We start from the raw sequence: 14,658 nt of genomic DNA, 5'->3' as shown, positions 1-14,658 counted from the left end.
CTGGACGAACTTTCTTACACCAGTGTAGCTGTGTTGCTAATTTAAATGGAAGCGATAGAACGTTATAAGAACCGTTGAGTAGCGTTCATTACAGTGATCTCCGATTAAGTGCCCCCCGTTTAAGTGTCATTCCCACTCCACGAAAATAATATAATACCAACACATGTCACTGTAGAGCAAATAAATAGAATTACTAACGAAAGCAGGAAAACATTCGAGCACAGAGTACTCGAGTACAGCGCGCTCCGAACGACACCTACCTTGGCACTTAACGCCTTACTGTATATAGCACCCGTGGACATAGCTAGAAGGTGCTTAGCCGCGAAAGCTCCTGTTAGACTTAGGGAATCCGGGTCTATAGACGCGTGCCTGGGCACTCAAGTATCCTCGCACACTTCGGCTTCATTCCGAGGTTATTGGATTATCTCCATGCCGTCGAGCATAGCCCTGGCAACAACTTCTCTGCTCTTATTCCCTCAAGGGACGTTTGGGCGGGAAGGAGTCGTTGCAGGAGAGGCGCAGTGAACTTCTTCACGGATGGGTCGAAGTGGCGGAAGAGTTTACTGTCGGGTGTTTAGGGATGCAAACGATGTATCGATGTTTTTGAAACATCGATATTTTCGTCAAAAAGCATCGATGTTAGCCATCGATGTCTCGAATCTAAAAACATCGATGCATCGATGTCACTTTCAATGATGTTTTATGTCGATGTTTTATATAAAAATTTGACTTCACACCTTCACACTTTTTCGGGTATTAACTCGAAACCATTACATTGGAAATCGATTTTTGTAAAATACGGAGAATTCGTTAATGGAATGTGCGCTTGGACAATACTGCGGTTACTTTTATGATTTATTTATACAATTTAATTCTGGCGTAGGCTACTGCGTTAGATCAGAGATTCAAATTACGGCATTTTAAAGATGCTTTGGCTAAAAGAAATACTTTTTTTGTTTCATAAAAAAATCAAAGAATCGCGCTGATACAACAGAATCTTCGGATGAGTATGAAACAGAATACTCGTTTGATATTTGGATCCAGAATAAACATTTGGTCCACCAAAAGGTGAAATGTAAGCTGTAAAATTTATCTACAATTACAGGGACGGAAGGTTGAATAGAATGTGTATCTCGGCTGTTACCCCTACCAATCAGAAGCCAATAGAGCTTGGGTTGACATGAATATTGGGTTAACGGAGTTGTATAAATAGGCTTATAAATATTTACACAAGTTCAAAAATACATCGATGTTTCGATGTATCGATGTTTTAATGGCCGATGTTTTTGATTTCGATGGGTTTTGAAGAAACATCGATGCATCGAGCCATCGATGTTTCATTTCCCGATGTTTGCATGCCTACGGGTGTTTCGCATCAATCTTCGTTTCAGGTTTCCCGATTATTGCGTATTTCAAGCGGAAGTGGCTGTTATTAAGGCAGCGACGGATATAATGCTTCGAAGCTCAACAAACTTTAGGGAGGTGACGATCCACTCGGATAGTAGAGCGGCGATACTAGCCCTGAGTTCATTGACCATACACTCAGGGTTGGTTAAGGAATACCTCACTGTCGGTGGCATCGTTATACTTTTCAATTAGATTAATTAGGAATTGTAAGGCTGATGAGCTTGCAAGGTCAGGAACGACGATAGAGGAGGATGAGGTGGAATCGTCTCCTAAATTTCTTCGGGAATGTCCCGCCTTTGCGAGATCAAGGAAGAGATTTCTTGGTTTCGAGCAGCTCGCGAATTAGCGAATATAGAAGTTAAAAATCGCTGCAGATTTGTGTAAGGTTAAGGGCGTTATGTCGACTCCTAATTGCTAATCTAGGGGGGATCCAGGCTTCACAAAGGACTATATTTTAAAGTCTACGTGTGTTTCCCTTTGGGAAACCTAACCTAACCTAATCTAACTCGAGTACAGAGTGTAGCACAAGCGTTCGATATTGTCTGGCATTAAGGCCTTTTATGGAAAATCAGAAACATTTTACCTTACGAATTGCATAAAACTTTGGAGTCATGTTTAAGAAACAGGAAATTTACAATTAAAGTAGCAGATTTCATATCAGAAGGAGCAGCAAATTTAAATTGGCTTTTAAACAAAAACTGTAAGCTTAGCCTAGACAACAAAATCTTGTTATAAAATGCAATTATAAAACCGATTTGCTTGTATGATATTCAAATGTGGGTTACGACCTTTGCAATCAACATAGATATAATTCAGAGATTCCAATCTAAAATGCTTATTCACGAGTTCACCATGGTTCATGCGTAACTAAAATGTCCATAAAGATCTTGATATAATACTGTGGTAAAGAAGGAGATAGAAGACAGCAGAAATAAATATATTTCTAAACTTCGGAACTTCCGGAAGTGATTTATTGTTTAATTTTTCAAATCAAAATTGTTGCTTCAATAACATTTCCTCTGATCTTTTTAATGACCAAATAGAAACTGTTGTATAATATATTTATATTATTTCGAAGAATAGTAGGTAACCCAATCTTTTCTCAAAGAATATGTAGTGGCATGCATTTCAAAATAATTTTCTATTTCCTTTTGATTTAAAATACATTAGATCTCCTGGCAACATCTGTTGATCTTAAGGTTAATGTCATTAACGTCAACATGTTTTGCAGCAAAAGTAATCCTTGAACCGGTTAGGATCCAAGTAATTATTTTGTATGTTCGAGAAAATAATGAGAATTGTCTGGCAGTTCAATGCATTGCATATTTGGTTATATAATCTCATCGGCGAAAGTATAGCGAAGAATGACCGGCCAAGTCTGCCAAAAATCAACAGGCAGTAGAAAAACCCCATCATCAAGATGTCTACCGTTTCCGATAAATTAATATTTATGTTGTGACCTCGCCAATTTACCTTCTCGTTGCAATATTTCGATTCTCATAGTGCCAAGAGTTAAGTTACGCTTTACATATTCTAGGCAATTGTTTCATTTGAACTACAACAAAGTTACAGAAGTTAAGAAACCACAGTAAATTATAGTAAATTATATAAAACAAGAAAACGTTTACAAAAAATATGTCGCTATTGTTGAAGCGAACTTTTCTTGTTCACAATTGCAAGTTTGATTTCCGACGCAAGAAAATTATTGCCGCTGTTGTTATGGTGAAAGCTCGTCTAACAAAGCCGAAAAGGCAAAAGGCACCAACACTTTTGTTCATTGTTTGAGTCCATCTAAAGTTCTCTGTTGCGCAATAAAGCACAGACAAACAAATAAATAACAACAACTTGGTGACATTGTTGTTTTAACTGAGTGTCAGAAGGCAAAATGTCAGATTTTGTGTAAACGAATTCGGACAAAGATGGGCGCACTCTTCAAGAGTACATATTGCGCCATCCGCCTTCTTCGTATTTCACCGTCATCGCCCTTGTAATAATTTCATTAGCGCCTACGGCTTTGTTATCCCAAGAAATTTGGTTAATCACTGTCCAATAAGCTTCAGAAAGTTATAAACGTTATTTCACAGATTAAAGCCATTACTTGTTTGCCGAAACTTTGCCACCCATTCGCGCTAATTTATGGATTTCTGCTTCCCCGTAATCACATCCGTATCCTTCAGCCCCCTTCATGTTGAAAAATGCATAACTTTCACCTCACAATTTCTCCGAAGTGACATTTCGGCAAACTATTTAACACTCGCACAGCTAATCTGGCTGAGCCGGCTAAACGTATAAATATTTACGCATCTACTGAACTATGCTCATACCATATTTATGGACGTGCGTGTAAACTTGCATATATTTACAGGTTTATCGCATATTCATACTTTGTTGGCTAGGATGGGTATTTAGTTGTTCTAGTGTTTACCACTGCAGTCTATGTATTGCTCTGTCACCTAGGGCGGCATACTGGAGAACGTGCTTCAGTTAAGGCAACACTAAGGACCTTTTATTTGGCATGTGTCATCACAATTACGCCGCAGGCACGTCGTTTCTAATTTCGAATGTGTTTTTGATGAACTTTGATGGCCGAAGCTGTGTTGTGGTCAACTTGTAATTCGCAGTTTGTCAAAAACAAATACAACACTGTATCGATATAAGAGTTGCAAATGTGTAAATATGTATAATCTTCTGTTCAACAGAAAGCAATCAACATAGCAATGAGTTTTAAAATTAAGAGGAAGATGAATATAGAAAATTTAAAAACAAGAATTGTAAAATCAAAAAAAAATCTAAAAGACTATGAATTCGATATGAAGCATATTCAAAAATTTGGTGCGAATAGCGCTTTGCGTAAAATTAGTACTAATTCTTTGACTAAGTTTAATAAATGGATTAGAAACAAGTAAGTAAGGGCAAAGTTCGGGTGTAACCGAAGATTTTATACTCTCGCAATCTATTCTTTTTTTAATTTTATTAAGATAACAAACAATTTATTTTTTTTTTTTTTCATTAAGATAACAAACAATTTGACCAACAAATTCGGCATAAAGGCCAATAGAAAAACGAGAATCACTATAGAATATTGAGAATATAAATATGGATGCTGGGATAATTCTCCAACCGTTTTTATTCATTTTACCCACCCACCTATGTACAGCATATCCAAGATTACATCGGTCAACAAAAAAAAAATATTTTTTTGGGGTTTCTGTTCTCATGCTTGAATTCTGATTCTAGGCATTGAAAAACACTAAATATTAATCTTTAGTTCTTTAAGTTTGCTTTGGGCTGATCTACATCGATAAGTATATTTTAATTTATTTCATAAATCAAAGATGGCAGCACTTTGATTAACCCGAAAGTAAACAGTATTATTATTTGTAAGAGGCACAGTAGTGAATGTTAACCTGTTTATTATAGCTGTAACAACAATATTAGTGTATTACTCAGTTAAAAAATGGGATCAAGTCAGTGTAAAAATGAAGTTGATTCATTCTGTTTTATTTGCGGTGAATTTATTAAATTTAGAAGTCAACAAATTTGAAACTTTGCGAAGGCTATGAAGCCTATTTTAACCTAAAAGTCAGTAATCAAAATAATCTATAGTGAAATTGTAGTAAAAATATAAAAATCAGTCATTTCTGCTTCAAAATCGAAAAATTGCTCTAATTTCTACGAAAGCAAACTTTAACCGGAAAAAAAATTTTATTTTTATCATAGGAGAAACTAAAATTTAACATGTAGATGTCAGACCCAAAAATCGTGTTGACCGGTGTTATATGTTCACTTAACTTTGCTAAGATATCTCACATATTAACCGATGGTATAAAGTAAGTTTCAAAATCCGTATATTAGGTATATGAAATATTGACCCGATATTGTCCTCAAGCAAACAGTGAGCGCACTCGCGTCTTGGCTCCCACGTCACTGTTGACAGTCATAACTTCGAAGTCGTAGATAATTTCGTATACCTGGGAACCAGTATCAACAACACCAACAATGTCAGCCACAAAATCCAGCGCAGAATCACTCTTGCCAACAGGTGCTACTTTGGACTGAGTAGGCAATTGAACAGTAAAGTAGAAAGTAGAAAAATCCGTTATTCTTTGAATTTCCTTAGAATATCTGTGAGATTTAAGTATATTTGCGGTAAATAATAGGACATAAGCACTGAGATCCTCGTGTTCAATATCTTGGGTCTATAAATGTTATAATGTTATTTCGGTGATTTTAAGATGAGTGATGTCACACTAATGCCCGGTTTCGCAGTTCGTACTTAAGTTGTGCCCAAATAAAATCTTAGCTAAGCATTGTTGCTGACTGAGTAGTCATTTGCGTTTCACAGTCGATGCCCATTTTCTATAAAATTCTATTATGATATATGACAGCACAATGAAAAACATTTGTTTACAAATACCATCTGACAAATTGAAATTATTGTTGATGAAAAATAACTTTGCGACGAATAAATTTAGAATATGGGAAATGGATGGAAACAATAAAAGGACACCGAATTTCACCGCAAGCGAGTGGGGGCACCTATTGCAACTCGCAGGAAAGCATATAACCGCCATTGAATGCAAGAAATTCCAAAATAATTTTCAGCAAATAATTTTTATTTTATTGTTTTTTTTTTGACAAATAAGTCAATATTCAAAACAAAAATCAGCTGTTACTTAAGCACTGCTTAAGTCTCCCATTTTCAGTTCTTAAGCAGAACTTAAGTATGAACAGAAAAACGCAATATTTCTGTTTTATCTTAAGCACAACCTAAGCACTGACTGTGAAACCGGGCATAAGTTTTGTTTCGATATCTTCACTGGTGCTAACTTTATAGGTTCCAAAGTGAACGAATCAGATGGGTTTCAAAATTATGGTGTAAGAAAAGTAGGCGTGGTTGTGAACCGATTTCTCCCATTTTTGAACTTTGATATTAGGATGCCAAGGAAATATTACGAACAGGATTTTGTTGAAACTGGTCGAGTAGTTTCTGAGATATTGGTTTTGAGCAAAAGTGAGCGGAGTCACGCCAATTTAAAATTTTGTAAAGATATTTGAGTCTAGCCTTCTATACCATCTTTACCATGAAATTTGAGATTACTGGTGTTTTTCCTTAAAACATCTTTAGTAGTTTTCAACATAACTTTTGTATGGGAGGTAGGCGTAGTTAGGCGGACGGAGGGACGGACACACAGACATCCGGATTTGAATTCTACTCGTCACCCTCGTCACTTTGGTATATATAACTCGTTTAGTGTTGGATGTTACAAACAACCGTTATATGAACAAAACTATTATACTCTGCGCAACATGTTGCAAAGAGTAACATTTAAAACTTTATAATACATATGTACATAAGTTTAAAATACCACAAGAATATCATATCGCTTTGTTTCATCCTCTGCCTCTGTGTGACCCATGAAAATAATGCGCTACTTTTAGTTGTCACACAATTTGTATGCGACATTCGATCAACAACAACAAGTTCTAGTTTGAATATGTGTATGTATGTACTCTTTTGAATAATTCAATCAAAATTCTTCTTCTCCTGTCATATCCTAAATACTCAATTGTATATTCTTAAATGATATGCATAAAATAAGGAAATGTACAAATGCTATTGAACTCGTAATACTTTAATATAATTTGCCTTTTTGTTGCCGGAGGAGATACCGTCTTTTCTGAACCGAATCTACATTTATATTATTCTTCAATTTTAGGGGAGAATTTTCAGTACATACTGTGAATTATTCAAGTCGACTGGTTGGTTCTTGCAGGCAAACAAGATTTTTTTTATAAATCGTAATACGTCGACAAGTTGCACAGAGTATAATAGTTTGTTCACTTAACGGTTGTTTGTAACACCTAAAACTATAAGAGGTAATTGTAGAGATGTACATATACATTGTGCTTCACTGTAACAGATTGGGTTCGTGGATGCTTTTATATGAGCTTGTAACTCATTTTTCAAATCTCAAGAATACGAGGGCTGCTATATATATTTCTGGCCTAGGCAACACTAAGTGTTGCCAGGTGCAATCTGACATTTCCATTGGAAAGTTTGACATTTTTTAGCATAACATCACTCAGAACGTTTCATCTCGGCCAAAAATTGGAATTAACTCGTGAACATTTTCGTGCGATCATTTTTCACAACTTTCGACGTGGATTATCGCGACAAGAGTGCATCGATGAACTAAAATCTTTGTATGGCTATGAAGCACCATCCTATAGCACTGTGAAAAACTGGTACAACGAATTCAATCGTGGCCGACGCTCGCTCAAAGACGAATTCCGTGAAGGTCGTCCAAAAACAGCCGTTGTGCCAGAAAACATCGATGCCGTACGTGAACTGATAATGCAAGACCGTCTTGTAACATACCTTCAGATAGAGGCATGCCTATGCATTTCTCCCACCGGCATACATTCGATATTGCATGAACACCTGGCCGTAAAAAAGGTTTGTTCTCGTTGGATCCCGCACAATTTGACAATCGCTCAAAAAAGGCTAAAAAAAGAGCCTCGAAAATTGGTTTGAGCGCATGCAAAAGTGTATAAATCTTAATGGAGAATATTTTGAAAAACTATAAAACCATTTTCGTTGATAAATATTCCTATTTTCATTATTAGGCCAGAAATATATATAAATAATATAGCAGTCCTCGTATTATCATGTATTGTTTCTCGTACAAAGGCACTTTCCTACACGAATTTTTGAAGTTTCAATAAATCTTAAGACTTCAAATAAACTCAAAACCGAGATACTTTAATTTTCCTCAATGAACTTTTCCCCTTTTTGTTGACATTTTTACAAGCACATTTTCTATTTTATTGGTGAATTATTCCACGGCTGTGCACAAATATGTTCGTATGTATATAGGTGTATGTACATCCATGTGACTCAAAGGAAAAATATTTCATGATTTTCCTAAGTGCCTTACTAAACATTGAAAGCAATTAATTTAAACGCTTTTATGGTGAGCCTAATTGTACAGTAATATAATTCCCTGCCATGTGTGGGTGTTGTTTCCTTTTTAATTACTCTTTCACTTGACACTTGAGCAAGCAAAGAAACTGAAAGGGCTTCCAGCTTTAATATTAGAACAACCTTGTCATTTTCAGTCATATACATATATACATATTTGTATACGTATATATTTACATACTTATATTTAAACTTTTTGCTTGTATTTCATTTAAAAGGATAAAAGTGACAACATTTTTGTCGAAAATACTTATAAGCACACATACAAACATTTAAATAGTATTATAATTACAGTTATACCGAGCGGCAATTAACCGTTGTAAGCAATTAAAATCATACATATAAATGTTAACGAAAGCTCCAATATCAGAAGCATTTATGAAATTATGTCGCATTATATTTACTTGAAAGCGTAATAATATCTCATGTGACGAGTAAATACATTCTCTGACTGAAATAGAATGTAATAATACAAGTTATATTGAAAAATTCACATCAAAAAAAATTATGGAAAGAAGTGGTTTGCTATATTCTGTAAAAGGCATACGAACTCCGAAAAGCATAATCCCACTGACGAAAACATCGAAAACTCCACGAAATTATTTTTGAAGGCCGTAAAATGAGGTCGACCGAACTGACACAGTTATCAAAGGACATATCCTCGTGAACTAGCAAACACACAATTTACCAAAAACGGAAATCAATCGTTGATTCTAAGCAGTGCTTGAGGCTGTTCATCGTAATAATCCGAAATTTATACAACAAGATGTCACAAGGCTTCATTATTTTATTACGGAGATCAATCGCCAGCCATCGCCGAGTGCAGTATACCCGATTTTTTAAGATATGAAAAGACCCTACAATTAGGTAGCAAAGTTATGTGGAATCTTTGATTATTTTGGAGAAAAAAGAACCAATATGGGCTGTTACATCAATAAAGTGCACCGTGTCATGGCAATATAAGATTATAGAAAAACAGAATTTAACTTAAAAATAAGAAGAAATCGTAAGATTTCAAGTGAATCAATTCAATTCAAGCCTATTTGTTATTTTTTCATATTAAAGTTAACGAAGCCAGGTGCACAATATATCTTTTAATCAATGTGTAAATTGCAGTGAACAATCACATTTTTCGCTGAAGGAATGGTTAAAATATGGAATTCACTCAGGCGCACCATCAGCATCATCTATGATATTTCTTTTCCCATCTTCAATATGGCATATACCATGGCGATGGCCTAAAAAATCAGTTAGTCGATTTATTATCATTCTAAATAGTACAGCAGTAAAGTATTCGATCAAAATTGTTCTGACCGTTTAGTAGGAGAATTTGTTATTTTTTCCCCGATATTTTTAAACAAATCGGATAAAAACCGATGGTTAAATCTTTTGTATAGCATTTTATCAAAATCCTTCCAGTGAATGCTTCCAAAATGCCTTTAACCAATTTCACAACTTTAAACAATATAAAATAAGAATTTTTTCATGGGAGAAAAAGTATATAATAAATATTGCTACTTTAATCCATAAGTGAGTGCTCACACTACATATACTCAGAGTCATTGATTATTATATACATATGTATGTATGTATATTGGTAAATGGCCTCACCTGGACCTGAAGAACTTGTTCCAGCTGTCGATATGTGGACATCTGCGCATTCCCCTCTGCCTGTCTATTACGAGTTATGTATAAACGATTTGTATGTTTGTATGTATGTAAATCAGCGGTTGCGATGGTGTTAACAATAAATTAAACGACACCACTAAAGGTGTTTTGCCTAACCAACAGAATATTTATTGCCAGCTACACACACTTATTATGCAGAGGTTAGGACCCTCGTAAATTTTATTACACGCCGCTATTGTTGTCGCCCACCACATTCGCAGTTTATAGTGTACTTAAGATGTATTTCATTATGGCGACTAGAAGAGATTCGCATAGAAACCACCATAGAGAACGGTATTAAAATCGTTGGTAGATAAAAAGAATAAAAACGAATATTATTGCAAAAAGGACGTTGTGAAAATGAAAAACACTTGCTTAACTCAGTTCGACATTTTATTTATTTATCTGCATTCAACTTGTCTAGTGATTGTTTACATAGTAGCTGTTGTCAAGGCGAATAATGAAGTCATTTATCTTGGGTGGATGACTAATCGTGGGGCAAAAGTAGACAGAATTTTTATATTTTTTGTGTTGTTTTTTTTTTAGTTTATATACGTAGTTTTATCCAATCAGGAAAAGAGACATACTCTTAGGGTTGCATTGCATGTATTATTCACCACTAATTACTCTGAAGATAACACGCGCTTAGAATTATGCCAATAATATTCATTGTGTTTGGTACTGAACTAAATCTCGCAAAACAATTGAGCAAGAAGGTGGTAAATTCGGGTAGAAGCATGTATAAAATGGTTTCTTATTTAAAGTCAGCCAAATGGGCAGAAACAGCTATGAATACGGAAGCAAACCTTACGTTCTTTTAATTTCGTTATTTCTAATGGAAGTAGTCGTAAAAACTACCCAACACGCCTACAAACGATTAAGGAGTTGTCACAATAATTAACTTTCTTAGAGAAAACCCCCAAAAGGTCAACATGTTGAATACAAGAGTAACAAGTAAGGAAGGGCTAAGTTGGGGTTTAACCGAACATTTTATACTCTCGCAATTTATTTATTTAATTTTATTAATATAATATACACATATATGGTACAAAGTCCATTAAAAATTGAAAACCCTAATATTAGGTATTTGGGATCTAGGTAAAGTAATGACTTTGAATGCAGTATTTATGCAAAGTTCTGTTCTGATATCTTCACTAGTGCTAACTTTATATACTGTAAAGTAAACGATTCAGGTCGGTTTCACAGTTCTGGTATATAGGAACTAGGCGTGGTTGTGAACCGATTTGGTCTATTTTCATAACATATCATTGGGATGCCAGGAAAATATTACGAATCGAATTTCATTGAAATTTGTCGAGTAGTTTCGGTGATATGGTTTTTGACCCATAAAGGGGCGGTGCCACGCCTAATTAGCATACCAATTTGAGTGCAGCCCTTCCGTACCTTATTTGCAATAAAATTTAAGGTTTCTGGTATGTCTCCTTACCGAATTAAAGCATTTTTAGTAGTTTTCAACATAACCTTTGCCACAGTGGCTTCGCCCATTGGCCAAAAATCAAAAAATCCATCTCAAGATTTTTTGTCAAAATGTATACATAGAGGCTATCGGTAATTGTCCAAACTTCCTATTTGCAAACCGGGTTTCCTAAAAATTTAACGGTACTTTCTAAAAATATATTGAAATGCATGATCAGCAATACATTTTCAAAGCACATCAAAACTTTTTTGAAAAACATTGCAACAACAATGCACTTCAAATTGTTCTGGAAATGAAGATTATTTTTAATGGATTTTACAGTTAAAGGTATCTATTTTATCTTATTAGGTTAATTAATACTAATTTGTTTCGTGTTTTTTGAAAATTTCTTTACATATAGTTTTAATTGTGGTTTATTTAATATTATCTTTATCATAGCCTTAAGATAATAAAAGTGTAAAAATTAGACGCGGAAATTTGCGGATGTATTGGCAATCGTCAAAATACTAAAGCCCGAATTCACTATTTTTACGTTCAAACTCATTATAACTAGGCTATGAAAGGTTTGAATGAAGGATAGGACAACTTTATTTCAATATGTGCAATGTTTACTAGAGGAAACATTATAAGTTTTTGTTCTAATTATAATGGCTGTTGAATGGCCGTGAAAAAATTTACTGTATTAAATTCGTTGATAATTTGCTTTTTTCCTTCATGAATTTTTTGTATGATATTATTCTTATAGGTGGAATATAGGGATTGGATGGGGGGATACTATAAGGACAAATCATATTCAGCTGTTTCCTCGCTTTTTTAAATATTTTTACAAAGCCTTACTGAAAGTTTTGACGCTCTCACCATGACCATGAGAAGTATTTTGGCGAATTATCGTCATATAAGTGCAATTGCTGTGCTATGTGAATTATAACATCTAGTAGTCCAGTAGTATTTAAAATATTTTTCTAGATTTTTGGTGAAAATTTCATAGCGATATCTTAACGGGAAGTATTTATCTCCGCGCCTTCATACAAGCCGAACCACTGTGCTTTGTATAGGAGGTGGGCGTGGTTATAAACCCATTTCCTCCATTTTGGTACTGTATAATGTAGTACCTAATAGAAACGACGAGAAAGATTGGTTGATATAGCTTTAGTAGTTTACGAGATGTATACAAAAAACTTAGTAGGGGACGGGGCCAAAAAAATTACAACCAAATATGTCCCTTCACTGTGCGATCCAGTTCACAGTTGTACCAAATTTTATTTTCATAGCTTTATTTTTGGCTTAGTTTGGTTTTCGCCATTTCGTGGGCGTGACAACCTTTCTATTATACAGACATCCGGATTTGAACTCCACTCGTCACCCTGATCACTTTGGTATATATAACCCTATATCTCACTCAATTAGTTTTAGGTGTTACAAACAACCGTTAGGTGAACAAAACTATTATACTCTCTTTAGTAACTTTGTTGCGAGAGTATAAAAAGCAAATTAATATTCTGCTGACCTCAATAGTGTCAGATTTTGTCAGAGCAACCATATTATTCACTGTTTTTAAACAACAGTTACCTTTCTTGATTTTCAAATATTGTTAAAATAAACAAAAAACAATAATTACATTTTCCATTATTTTCTGCTCACCGTATTAATTTTTATGACCTGCTTACTACCAGCTTTCTTTGAAATTGAAAGTTTGATTCAAATAGACTCCCACAATAACTAGGTGCTGATGACTGAACTCCCATATATGACAACGTCTTTTATTTTTTATCGAAATGGCATATCTTGTAAGGATCACCGTCGCCTCTAAAGGCCCTCTTACAAGTTATTTATTTTGGAGGAATCTCGACCCTATACTTAGAAATGAGTTGCTTTTGTTATCCATTGTAGCCAATAAAAATTATTTCTAAAATAGTTTAAGCTTAATACTTTAAGAACTTGAAATTAAACGGTGTTATTGTCTGAAAGAGTTGCAATGTCTATACCTGGTGACAACATAGAGACAAGCAGTCTCTAATCGCTGTTTGGTAGCTCATCCATTTGGAGAGCTGATAAGTAATACATTTAATCTACTCACTTCTGACTCTAGCTAAGCTACTAATAGTAAAGCTTTCCGAAATTTATTCGTTTGCTATTTAATGTACAGCTCAACTCATTTAATTTCCCTTAGCATTGAAATGTTTCCAAGCGAAAACGCAACCATTTAAAAGTATCAAATAAATTGAAAATCTTTCGGAAGTTAAATGTAGCCTACATACAATACAAACTCTCACTCCAATTGTAATGAGCACAGTCTGACTGTCGCATTGTCACTTCCCCTACCAACCATTCCCATTTTAATCTCTTTCCCCTTATTTGCCAAGACTTTATTCAATTTAAGCTTTTTTCTCGTTGCCATAAGCTCCGTTTATTTTTTGTCGCCTTTCCGCCTTACTGCTTGCCTTCCACTCCGCATGAATCGCACACTTGGTCTTTCCACCCTTAGCTATTTAGAGCCTCATTTATTGCTGATTTCTTTCCGCGAGTGTGTGTGTGGATACATATGTGTGCGGCACATAGCGCTTCCTTCCGGTTGCATAAGTTAGCTGTGTCATGCAATTTTCCACATGACAAAAATGATTGTCAGTAATTTGGCGGAAACTTGTGGACGTGCTGTGATTTATTAAAGCTAATTTATTCATTATTGCTGCGTTTTTAAATTGCAGAACTATTTTAATTGCAATTCGCTCAGTTTTCTCAGGCACAGGGGGCCACAGCTACTGCTCACACTGTGTATATTGCTCTGAAGATAAATTATTTGAAGCATAATGCAAATTATCATCAATTAACCAAAACTTTAATGGCATGTCAACAATTTATTTTATGTAGCAACTTTTATCACATCGCCGGCGTCCGCCGTTTTATGCCCCATCATATAAAATAGCCTCAAGGCAGTGCGGTGGAATTTAATGTTCTTACTTTTGAAAGAAGTATACTTTTATTGCACGCATAGCATATCTTTATATGAACTTTTTGCAGACACAGCATTTCCTTGGAAGAAGATGCCGCGGTGTTACGCGATTAAGGCCAAGCTTTTCTGACCCTTCATGGCATGTGTTCCGTTCAATTTCATTTTTAGAACGAGGAGTTGGCAATTACGTTAGTATATAAAATTTTATAT

The sequence above is a fragment of the Zeugodacus cucurbitae genome, chromosome 4, assembly GCF_028554725.1.
Source record: "Zeugodacus cucurbitae isolate PBARC_wt_2022May chromosome 4, idZeuCucr1.2, whole genome shotgun sequence".
NCBI lineage: Eukaryota > Metazoa > Arthropoda > Insecta > Diptera > Tephritidae > Zeugodacus > Zeugodacus cucurbitae.
Note: the sequence above shows the minus strand (reverse complement) of the source record.